Source organism: Adiantum capillus-veneris, chromosome 27 (assembly GCF_014529385.1).
Source record: "Adiantum capillus-veneris isolate H3 chromosome 27, ASM1452938v2, whole genome shotgun sequence".
In the NCBI taxonomy this organism is placed as follows: domain Eukaryota; kingdom Viridiplantae; phylum Streptophyta; class Polypodiopsida; order Polypodiales; family Pteridaceae; genus Adiantum; species Adiantum capillus-veneris.
This window is the reverse complement of record NC_140957.1, coordinates 83,608,629-83,622,235: the sequence shown is the minus strand read 5'-3', so window position 1 is coordinate 83,622,235 and position 13,607 is coordinate 83,608,629.

The window sequence follows — 13,607 nt, the reverse complement described above, 5'->3', positions numbered from 1 at the left end:
TTGGCTACACCTTGTGCATAGAGCCAATGATGTAAAGGGCTCACCGTTGTATACATATACAACGATCAGAAGTCCATCTACCAGTCTCAAATCTTCATAGACAGAGTAGCTGATGGTATTGCAAAAGCGTAAACAATGATGGGGTGTTGTACGTCCATCATACTAGTACGCCATGCATATTAGTAAAAAAAAATTAGAATAATAAGCCCTTGGATTCAATGGCAGTCTCAACTGTGTGAGCCCCTGTTGTATGTGTCGTGCATGATTACACTGCATCACAATTTGTCATGGCGTAAACTGTGAGCTTATATCCACATAGTGCCAAATATGTGTGCCATTATCCTTGAGCTGAAGTCAAGATGGTACCTTGGCACATAAGAGAAGCCTTGCTTCACATGAAGTATAGCAAAGCACTTTGCTTTGCACAGGAGAGATTTTTTTTTTTAAAAGAAAGGTTAAATTACAGAAGAAACATGCATAATTGGAAGTTTACTAACCTTGTAGCCCCTCTGAGACGAGTGGCCATCGCTTGAAGTTGGCTCATAGCCATGTATGCTGAGAAATTTAGAGCTATCGGATGTACCCTACATGCCATCGTGGCTTGGGTCATACCGACCTCCAAGAGAATCACATAGACATGATGCCAAGTTCCTTGGAGTCCGTATGCTAATAGCATATTCCAAACTTTGAAAACTTCTATGCAAGATTCCATAAAGTGAAGCCTTGCTTCGCATAAGTTCATCAAAAAGATGAGACAGAAAATAGCTTGAGTTCTCATAGCTAATAGGTGCTCTTGGTGACACACATATGTCAAAGCAAAAAGATTCAACCTTGTCGAGCTTTCATAAAGAAAATTGGCCTTTCCAAAGGATACATCTTATTGAGAATCCTAACATTGCCCAATCTTAAAATAGATAGCTCAGGAAGCTTAGCTATCAAATTTCATCTTCCTGCCAATCTCACTCAACCAAAGCAACATTTGCTTGTCAAGTTGGCATTGTAAAAAATCCTGCAAAAGTGAATAAGTTCAAAATGGAAACTTAAATGTAAGGTACTTACCTATTTTTTGTTATCTCCACCCTTGGCATTGAAAACCAGAGCATCTTGTGGTCTGATTGTGCTTACAATGTACTTTTTGTACGTATGTTGCATGCACTCTGGCAAGCTGTAATTGCTTTGGAGCGATTAGGCACTCAATGCATGTATATAAATATGGAGTTGTGCTCCTGGAGGGCGTGTTTATTGACCAATGAAATCTATTTCCAACAAAATTTATGGAGCCATGCTCCATAGATCAAACATGTACCATGATGTACCTTTGATATCAAGGATATTAATGAGCAACTCATTTATGTAGGCGAAGTCGTTTTTGACAGTTTCCTTGGCAGACTACTCTTGATGCATTGACATATTCTTACCAGACTTTTGCTAGTACTTGCTAGTCCTGATGTTGTCAAGTTTGATGCATTATGCATGTTGCTATTGCAAGAGTCGCTATCAAGAAAGAATAAGACTAAACAACATGCAGTTGAACAGGCTTTTGTTGTTGCTCAAAGGAAAAGTGGTAGCAATAATGTGGCCACTTCTCATGGCTCTTCCGCGAGTAGAAAATCACATGTTTCTAATGCTTCTTCTGGCAACACTTTATCTGGGAATTCTGGTGAAAGGGAAAATAGAAGATGCATTGCCATTATTGCAAGGCCAATGGTCACTTGATTAAGCAGTTTCCTAAATTGAAAGCAAAAGAGGCCAACAAGAAAGTGCCTAGTTCCACTACAAGTGCAATTTTTGTAAAATCTTATGTGAAAGGAAATTGTGATACTGATGTAGATGCCGAGTGGGCATTCAGCGCAAAGTGCACTTATGATCCTTCTGTCCATGATGCATGTATGTCAGTTGCTACAGATTAACATGTGTGGTACTTTGATAGTGGTGCTACAAAGAACATTACCTCACAAAGGCTGTCCTCATGGGAATACAATCACTTGCGCCAACAATGCCTCTTATCCGATCAAAGGAGTTTGAAAGATTATGATGACTACTGCAAATGGCAGTTCTTTTACACTTGTTGATGCACTTTATGTAGCTGGGAAAAAAGAATCTTTTGTCTATATCTGCACTTGCTAGACTTAGCCTTGCTGTGAAATTTATGGATGACAGATGTATGGTTCCTGATCTCAATTTTGGTGATGAAATTGTTGCATCTGGAAGTTTATGTTGTGGGCTATATAAGCTCACTTTGTATGACAAGTGTGGGAAAAATTTTGCAAATGCAGTTGTGGAATCAAAGGTTGTTTCAGATTGCAAAACTTTGGCATGCACGTTTTGGGCGTTTGAATTTTGCAAGTTTGCTGTGTTTGCAAAAATTTGATATGGTTGTTTCTTTGCCACCTCTTGAAGCTCTAGTGAAGGATGTTTGTGAAGACTGTATTTTGGGTAAGATGCAACGTTCGAAGTTTCCAAAGGATGGTTCAATAAGGGCTACATGCAGATTGCAATTTGTGCATAGTGATGTTTGTGGGCCTATGCAGACTCCATCCTTAGGCAATTACCTTTACTTTGTGACTTTCATTGATGATTACTCAAGGCATGCATGTGTGTATCTACTTAAAGCTAAGTTCAAAAGTGTTTATCTGCTTCAAGGATTTTCTAGCTATGGCTAAAAATGTCTCTAAATGTACTATGGACACCCTCCGTTCAGATTGAGGGGGGGAGTATAGGTTTCACAAGTTTAATGCAGTTTTGGCTAATTGTGGGATAAAACGCCAATGTAAAATGTTGTATACACCTCAACAAAATGGTATTGCTGAAAGGAAAAACAGGTCGTCTATGGAGATGGCACGATGTATGGTCAAAAGACAAGCTTTGCCACATTTGCTTTGGCTTGAGGCTATCATGTGTGCTACGTATGTACTTAACAGGTGTCCTACAAAAGCTTTGCAGTCTATGACTCCGTATGAAGCATGGAATGATAAAGAGCCATTTATTGATCACATGCGTGTTTTTGATTGTTTGGCTTGTGCTTTGATGCCACAAACGCAGTGCAAAAAATTGGATGATAAGGCTCTTAAATGCATTTTTGTTGGTTACAATGCTGAAAGCAAAGGTTATCGGTTGTACCATCCGCAAAAAAAAAGTATCTTGGTTTCACAAGATGTTGTGTTTGTGGAAGATTTTGTCCAACCCTTGTTATTTTTGGAAATAGGGTTGCAAGGAAACACACAGCTTGGAGAAGATGAAGAATCTCAAGGCATGCAATAGAGAGTAGTATTGCTTAGTGCACAATGGAAAGATAAGTTAGCCCTAGAGTGATGGGCATATATACAATGCACGGGGAAAAAAATCTCTTAGTGAGGAAAAAAATGCCCGGTGGCCACTGGCCCTAACTGTGTTCACACACATCACTCATCACTACCACATATGTATGGTAACAAATCCCCCATGGGAGTGATACGGTGAATGAGAGCTAGCACATAGTGTATAGGAAAGCTCCATGACCTGAGTGCATGATTAATCCACAAAGGGGAGAAGCCCAAAGATTTGCAAAAAGCTTCGAACTTCTCATGAGGCAATGCCTTTGTCACCATATCAGCAAGGTTGTCCTGTGTTGGCACATAAGCCAAGCTGATCTCTCCTATTGAGTGTCTCTCCTTGACATAGTGATAATTCACCTCAATGTGCTTTGTGCAAGCATAAAAAATTGGGTTCCTTGCAACTACCAATGCGCTTTGACTGTCAGTGTAGATGATGTTGGCAGTGTCCTATCCAACACTCAAATCACACATAAGGTGTTGTTGTGATGCTTTGCATCCACAAGGGGAAACTCAAACAGAACACAGGGTTTTTGACTTTATCACTATCTCAAGGAAATCAAATGGCATCTGCTATCAACTTGTTCATAGGCTATTGGAGAAAAATGTCTTGATTAGTGATGCTTTGGTTGAATTGCATGTCAATGTTGCGGATGGAAAAGCTCTAATTAATTTGCATGCTAATCATGACTAGCTTCATGGCATTGAAGAAGATGTGGTACTCCACAATGATTGACAATGTTTTGATTAATCTGTAAGCCAAATGTTATGTATGGAACTACCTTAGTTGATTTGTATGCCAAATGCAGTGCATTTGATAAAGTAAGGTTGTGCTTGATAATGCTTCAGTTGATAAGCATGCCAAATATGGTGGTCTTCATAATATTTTGGTTGATATGTATGCCAGATATTGTGCTTGGCAAGGCTTTGGTAGGTATAAAGTTGAGCTCGGCACTGGTTTGGTCGATATCTGGGCCAAATATTGTGCTTGGTAATGCCAAATGTGATAAATTTTAGAGGGCATAAAATGGTAACAAATGTTGTATTTGGCAATTCTTTGACTGATATGTATCCCAAATGTTACCAATATGATTGGCAATGCTTTAGTCAATATACATGCCAAATATGGTGCACTTTAGAAAACAATAAGTGCTTGAGAAGATTTTGATTAAGGGTATGCCCAATGTGGTGGTGGTAAGAAAGCTAAGCTGCTTTTACTGGATGTGAAAGGAAGTCCTTCTCCAAATGCTTTCAACTATGTTTGCACCTTAAGGGCGAGTAGATTTATGCAATTTGTCGTTATAGTGAAGAGAATTCAAGGTGTGATTGCTAGTTAAAGGCTTGTTCTGTTGGAGCTACAATAGCAAATAGAGAATGCGAGGCAAAACATCTGTAATGCTCTTTACTAGCGGGCCATAGAGAGGTGGTGTGCAAATAGACCAACAACATAATGGCTAAGTTAGTCATTTGTCATTGGTAGTTGCAAATGTCAATGTTCAAGCTGTAGAGACTTGACTCTAAAGGTCGTCAAAACCTTTTAGAGCCTGCACCATGTTTTAATACCACATACCGTTGATGAGTTAGGGTCAATAGCTCCGCCTGCATGCTAAAAGGATTTTGGGGCAATGTGGAAATATTGGTTGCCTCGAACAACTTGCTATAAAAATGTTGTGCTCCTCTTACAATCATCTCTCTCTCTCTCTCTCTCTCTCTCTCTCTCTCTCTCTCTCTCTCTCTCTCTCTCTCTCTCTCTCTCACACACACACACACACACACACACACACACACACACACACACACACACACACCATGCTCAAAATTTCTCCCTATTACTTTGATCATTCTCCCTGTGAAACTTTTGTGTAACATCTTTCCCTCCATTCCTTCTAACCAACCCTAGCAATAGACTACGACCACATGAGTCAAGTAAGAAGTGGGAGCACGGACGTGGTGAGGGGCTACATGTCCCACATGCCACAACTATGGAGGTGCTAATAAGGGTGTGCATTGCCCACTCTTGAATGGTGACACATTGACAACACTATATTGATGCCCAACAATAGTGGTATGCTTGTGAATAGTGTGATTTTTTCTTCATCATGGTAAAATTGAATTTGTAATGTAGTCCTTTATTGTGAACTATGGAGAGTACCATGAGTGGGGCATGAGAGAGAAGAAGGAGAAATTTAGCATTGTAGGAAACAATTGCACACACTCCACACACACACACACACACACACACACACACACACACACACACACACAAAATCTTTGTAGAATCCCCTCATCCTAAATTTTTGGAAACATAGAGACATGTAGGATGGATTAAACACCGCACCGATTGGGTGGCATAAGAACAAGGTATGAAAAAGTTTCAAGACCACCTAAGGATATCATGGCACCGGAGACTGGGATGTCCTTTTGCAGGTAAACTTGCAAATGACATCAAGGATGTCAAAATGCCAGAGGAGCCCTTCAAGAGGGTGTTGTCGCTCTAAGCTATTTTTTAAGAAGGTGAAGCGAGGGCTCCTCTTCAAACATTGTCGGCATCTTGAAGGCAAGAAGTTGACACAAGGAAAAAATGCATGATGAGAGGGTTAGTCCATTTCTCTTGTGAAAAAATATGGTACATTGCAATGCTTTAGTCGACTTATATGCTAACTATAATGCCCTTTCAAAAGTGTAAGAAGTCATTCATGAGATTCCTATCAATAATCTTGCCTCTTGGACTGCATATATTGGTGTTGTAGGAGATGCTCAAAAGGGGCAAGGTTAGGATGTTAGGTGTATTAGTTTACATAATTCCCATTATGTCAAAAAATTGAGCAAGGTCGACCTAATTTCCAAGTTATCATTTCTTATGATGAGGAGCTTGAAAGTAGCCACTTATAGTAATGCACATCAGTGTCATTATATCACAAAAAATGGGCAAGGTGGACAAAATTTCCAAGTTATGATTTCAGTTGAGGAGCTTTAAAGTAGCCACTTGAGCATGTTTGCTAATTGGAATACAAGCCTATGACTTACATGCATACATAGATACATAGGAACTTTCAAAAGCAAGAATAGAGACATGAGAGAGATATAGTGTGAGTGTTTCTATGTGTGCTAATGAGTGAGCTTGAGAGGATGTTTATACTGCACACCAACAAATACTGCCTGCCAAAGAAGCAAGTCAAGGTGACATCAAACAATTGATTGATAAAAAGGGCTATTGACTTTTGGGCCCATGCAAAATCGACGTCCTCATACCCCCACACATGTGAAGTCGAAGCACTTTTTGCAGTTGCAATCACGGACGAGCCTTGATCACATGCCCTTGCATTGGGGAAGGTTGAGATGTAACCACAAAACTAGACTTGATTGGCTGCTCCTTTATCACATGCCCTTGCACTGGGGAAGGTTGAGATGTAACCACAAAACTAGACTTGATTGGCTGCTCCTTTATCACATGCCCTTGCACTGGGGAAGGTTGAGATGTAACCACAAAACTAGACTTGATTGGCTGCTCCTGAAATGTTTGTTTTTAAAATATAAAATCCATTGTGCAATGTGAACGGGCAAACTCTATGCAAGGTTTTCAGCGGCGTTGTGCATCGGGAAGTCTGAACTCATCGTGAGAAACTGTATAGGATTGACCCATTGGTAAGAGAAAGCGAGACCCACCATAGGCGGGTCATGCAAGTTTGTCGTTTAAGGCATTATATCTTAACATCATGAGTTGACAAATTTTGCTTTGCTTTATTCACAATAATGGACAAATTATTGTGCGTAAGATGAAAGTCGTTGAATTTATCCATTTTTGGCGACAAAGTTTGGGTTGGAGTGCAGGTTTTGAGCGAGCTTTGTGAGTGAGCTACGGAGCAAGCTTTTAATATCTCTTGTGCCACATAGTTTGTTCTCCCCAACAAAAACACACTCCAAAAGCTCAATTCTAAAGCTCGCTCCTTAACTTACAAGATGGTTCCATGGGCATCATATGTAAACACCACACATAAATGCCTATCATTGCATATACACCTATACAAGAGCATGAATATGTTGTAAAAACATGCAAATCATACATTGTGCCAATTTATATATACTCCATCAATCAAATATTCATAAAGATTAGAAGGTACATCTTTTTCTTGATAGTGCTATAAGCATTATAGTAGGTAAAAGATTACATGGTAACGTACCAACCAATTTCAAACATTTTAGTAGTAGCACCACAAGGTTACAAGTTACAGCACTTTCTTGACATTGCTATAAGCTATAAAGTATGAACATGATTACATGGGGAAAAAATACAACTGCTCTACAAACATTTACTAGTACTTTTTTGAAAGTGTTATTATAAGCATTACAATATGAACATGACTTATTTCTATAAGCCTCTATACACCATCAAAGATTCCAAAAGGAAAAACACTTTCTTGACGTTGATGTAAGCATCAAATAGCATTTTGTTGACATGAGAGTATGTACATGAATACATGGCAAGGAACTAACCACTTCCATAGCTATACTTTTCATCAAATATTCTAAAAGGTTAGAAGATACACCACTTTCTTGTCATTGCTTTAAGAAAGAGAGCAGCAAGATGGCTGGCTGCATGTTAGATAATTGATTGATTTATATTAATTTACCATCACCATGAAAGCTACCATAGATTTGTAATCCATCAAATATTTGAAAGGTTACTAGGTACAATGCTTTATTGACATTGCTATAAAAAGGATCCTAGGGACATGACTCTATGATAAGGAATTGACCACTTTCATGAAATTTACAACTATCTTTCCTTAGGCATGATTGGGAGATCCATCTGTTGGGTTTCAGGCCCTGTAACTGAGTTAATAAGGAGAGGGAGAAGGTCTTCTCTCACTAAGCTCCACTAAACACCTGTGTATGTTCTCCATCCCCTTCCCCTTATCTCCTTCCCTTCCCTTGCACTCCGTCTTAGGATCCATCAAGTGGTATCAGAGCCCAGGAGCACGACTCCTGAGGCCCGCCTACCCAGCGCGTGAAGCAACTCCGAACAAGGGCATGGGAGCTTGGCAAGCTCTATAGAGTCGGGCAAAAGATCTTGGTGCAATAGAGAAGGAGATAGAGAATCAAACATGGAGCGTGTTGGAGAGTCGGGAAAAAGCAGAGAAGATAAAAAAAGTATAAGAAGCCTTTGAAGACTTGAAGGCCACGGTGAGAGAAACACCTTGGAGCAATCGAGTGCAGTAGACAAAAAATTGAGCAGGCCATCGAGATTGTAGATACTTGGTATTTTGAAGCCAAGCAAGCTTGGGAGCTTTGCACCACTGCAGTAAGATGCCAAGAAACTCAATCGGACAATGGCGAGCATTAGTTTCAAGGAAAATTAGAGAGGGCAGTGCCATGCAGGATCGAGCATAATCGGTAGCTTGGAATTGAGAAAGTCGGGCTGCAGCGAGGAATTTTGAGCTGCCAGTAGTAGAGAGAAAGCGAGCTGCAATAGAGCCCATACACACACACACTCTCCCCTTCAGCCTCGCTTGTTAGAGCATGCATTTTTCATCAGTGCAACAAGAATCAATTTTTTTTTAAAAAATTGAGACTCACACACCTCATGTGTGCAAGGGCCCGCTCTCACGGAGCCCTCGACACCCCGATCACCTACCCCCGACTCTTCGACCCCGCTCTCACACACCTAGAGCTTGAGACAACTGAGAGAGAGGGAGAGAGAGTGAGTGAGAGTGTGCTTGAGAGCTTGAGATCTTGAGAGACAGCTAAGAGTGAGAAAGCGAGCAAGTGAGAAAGACCAAGCGAGTGAGTGTGTGTGTGTGTGTGTGTGTGTGTGTGTGTGAGAGAGAGAGAGAGAGAGAGAGAGAGAGAGAGAGAGAGAGAGAGAGAGATAGAGAGAGAGAGAGAGCGAACATGGTTTTTTGGCCATCGACATCGATTCTCCGACATTGACACCACTCTCAAGCATTGTGTGTGTGTGTGTGTGTGTGTGTGTGTGTGAGAGAGAGAGAGAGAGAGAGAGAGAGAGAGAGAGAGAGAGAGAGAGAGCTCTGGCTCTGACATATACACCACATCTTTGACATCGACGACTTGCCGCTCCGCACCGGCACATCCGTTTCGACACTGATTCTTACAATTCGACATTGGCTCGACATCACCTCTCATTGCGACGAATTTTTGACATCTGAACCCGACATCGAGCGTTCCCGCGGACGGTTGTGCTTGCCACACGCATGGGTGAGGTGCCTCTACCATAGAGGAGTGACACCCGACATCTGCATCGAGCACACCAATCGGACCTTACGGCATGGTTTTTGGCTACAACACTCTTGGCGGCTGTTCAACTAGCACATTTCCACCCGATGGTGGAAATTGGCACATACCAACACTGACATGCATGTTACAGGTTACAGAGGACCGCTCTATCGTTGAGCTACTAGGAAAAAGGGTAGCTTTTGAGCCCGTTTACACATAGATTCTTCAGGTTTTCAGACGCTTACATGCACATCGCTTTCACAGGCAATTTGAAAGTCTTTTTGACAGCAGTTTCTCTATGGACAGATGCGTTGCTAGATGCATTTTTTGTGTGAGCACACCTAGTGCTACTGAGCTCTTTTGAGAGCAGATATCCCTGCAGGGATCACTTTTACTACATACAACAGTTCTTGGTGCATGTTTGAGCACAGCCACTCATGTACGTTAACAAACACTGCCCATTGTACTACATGTGGAGCCATTTTTTGGCTAGTTTGGCAGTTCCTTTGGAGAGTCGATAGCGTGAGGTTTTCTTATGAGATACAATCATTCAAGGTGTCTGTTAATAAATTCACAGAGCTGATGGTCGATGCATGGGGCGAAACCCATATCACACATTACATGCATATCTTGTTTGCCCATGGTCCATACTTTCTTGACGAGTATGGATCCCTTACACTTTGGAGAAATTAAGGGATGGAAAGGTCACACTATTAGGCAAAGACTTCCTATTTTAAAAGCACTCGGCATGGTGATGGCAAGATACAAAGCAACACATTTCACGAGATGCTCAATTGGTTCTACCGTGTACTAACCAATAGGAAGAAGCAAAGGGCATGAGGCAACTTGTCTCTTAGGCACCATATTGTGAAAGTGGTTAGTGTCTGACGAACACAAGGATACCATGGGTCAAATGCACGCGAGAAAGCATCAACGTGGAGGAGAAATCGGTGAAGAGTAGGGCACGCATGGCTTTTCACGCAATAATGATTGTAATTTTTACTTTTTGGAGCATATTAATGATAAATTGGTCCCTATAAAAAGTTGGTCCCTATAAATATCAAATGTGAGTCTCCAAGAGCGATGATACCTACATGACAAGATTGTTGAGGTCTTGAGCATAAAGGTCAATACAAAGTACAAGAGATGTCGGGACTAGAGGCCTAACACAGATTCACAATTTTTCACGGATAAGCAGGTGGTCGATCTCATAGAGAAGGCTTGTAATAGCATGATTCAAGAAATCTAAGAGAAGTCCTTCAACAATGCGAGGAGGATGGAAGAAGAACGATGGAGGGCAAGGATGGAAGAGGCAAGCCGCTTTGCAAGGGAGAGAGAAGAAGCAAAAAAGAGAACGAAGGAGAAAAGGGCCAAGAAATCCACACAAAAGAGTCGCAAGAAGCCACCCTAGAAGAGTCCAAAGAAGGCTAAACACCCCCAGCTAAAGCAACGGGTGAAAGTTGTCATGCACCAAGAGGGAAGACGATGAAGAAGAGAAAGAATCCTCCACAAACTGCAGAGGAGGCCAACGAGTGTGATGAGAGGCGCAAGAAGTACTACAACGATAATTCCCCATGGGCTCGCAGTGCCCAATGTCCACCACCACCACCACCTCTCAAGAAGAAGCGTCGCTGGAGACCTGGCACATGTGAATTGCATGAAATCCGCAAGTCCCAGAAGAGTACACAACTTATCATCCCTAAGGCCCCATTTTTTTCGCTCATGAAAGAGATTACACAACTCACGGAACGGCTCGATATTCCACCATGTGCACGACAACGGGGTTCATATGGCCCGTGGGGCTCAACAAGGGCAAGAAGACATCATCTTAGTACGCAAATTGCTCGGTACACACATTGAATCTGCGAGGGTTTCTAATCGCCGAGCCAAAAAAAACGAGCAAAGACACTCCCGAGCAAGTCTGAGGGAAAATTGATACAAGAGCAACAATTGTGAAGCAAACAATTATGCCATGCATATTATTTTCAATACCACAAATCTTTGAACCGATCAACACAAATTTAGATTTTAGAACTATTCATAAAATTGTATACTCGACACATAACGTAATTCCAAGTGACAGATATCCTCTCCAAAACAGTCCAACCCAAATTTGGCACCTACATTTCCCAAAGAAAGTCAACACATCAACTTGCAAACCTACGATGCTATCTGAGAGCCTCCCAAAGCCTAAAACAGCTCCACTTTTGTAAGTGCAGATTGATGCACAAACTCAGAAGCTTGGTGCATGAACTCCGTGTTTCACGAAAGGTGTCATCTCAATAATGAGCCTCCCACATCTTGTAGTATGATTTGCAAGAACACCAAAGCATGTCATTTTTCTCCTCGGACCAATAGTACGCCTAATTGCCCACACACTCCTAGACACTTTTGCTCCAATGGCATTAGAGGAGCCATGGAATCCTATTGGCCTCCTAGACAACCCGTTGTCACATACTCAGGTCTGTGACTCTCATCTTCTAGTATTTCATCAAGATCCACCAATATTGGTGTAGATCTTTGAACACTCTTCTCCCTCATTGATTCTTTGCTCATCTCAGGACTTGGCATGTGCATCTCTTGCAAAGAAGAATAAGCCAGGCCTATGAGGTTCATACTCGACCCACCAACACCTTGTTGACTCATAAACAAGATGAATTACACATCTACTAACGGTTTCTTTTTCAATTGAGATATAGTAATAAATGACTGATGCATAAGCATTCAAACACTTTGGCATCCGACGACAATGGACACACACAAACTTGCCAAATTTAGCTCTAATCAATCCCTTTGGTGGTGCTCGTGATAATCACCCTTTTCACTGACTCTCATTCGGAAGGTTTGTTCTCAAATGATAACTGCAATCAAGATAACACACCCCAAATGGCCACAACATCTACTAAAGCACACCACACCTTTGAACAAATCACTGTTGTAGATCACATGCTCTATCAAGGAATGCCCATTGAAACGTTGTTCCATACCATTCATTTGGTGGCAACTCTAAAGCAATATACCAATCATATTGCAATGGAAGCTCAGAGACTTGCACAACCTTCTAAACTTGACTCAAGGCCACAACAAGATTAGTTTGCGGTGGAAGGTTTCTAATAATGTCAATGGCACTTGCCCATGGATGTTCTGAGTCATTATTTTTCTCTTTGATCACTACTGCAAAACTTTTGAGCCAACAACTAAGGCAATAAACAAGAGGTGACACCAATCTTGTAGAACTGTGAGACTTTGTGGTCAAGGGTGTAAATCTCATCACCAACATTGTTTTTGTCACGTTCAAGATGACCATTATCTTTTGACGATGTCAAGGGACACAAAAGAAAACTACATTCTTAATTTCAAAATGTAGTTTAAGTGTGTCAGTTTTGATCTTTTGAAACCGGTTGTCAAATAGAAGAACTAGCTTTTGACCTCGTTGAGGACCATAGACTGTGATGTGTCTGCTCTTTCTTTGCAGAAGATATAAGGGCATGGTCACGCGATGCTTAGTTATCAGTAGGATGAAACTAAGCCTTACTATGCTTCGACGCAATTAAAGTCGGCGACTACGCTCTCTGCCATGGTCACGCGTGAATGTAATTGAGCCGTGTTACGGACTCATAGAAGTGAGAAGCAAGAGCCTGTAGGGTAGTTGTCAGTGAGAGAGAGATGGGAGAGAGAGAAAGACAAGGTAGGCAGGCTTGCTAACAGAATATACAATGCACGACACCAATCATCATGCGACACATACACTGAAAATTTTGAAAACAATTAATTTTCGGGTTTTGGCAGCAAAAGCTGGCGCAGAAGCAAATTTCCTTTAAGAGGCTCACCCGCACAATTGTGCAACTATGCCAAAACTAGCATAGTTGCAAAACCTCGAGCACAGTTCTACCATGCGAACCTCCAGCTCTCACATGACCGTGAGACGGACTTAGTTGTTCATCAGAATAACTGAAAATTATGGCTCTTGTGACCATTGCCTAAGAAGATATGTCTTGCAAAATGATGAGGTAGAAAATGAGATTTTCCATAGTTGTCGATAGTGGCCACACTATGCCTACA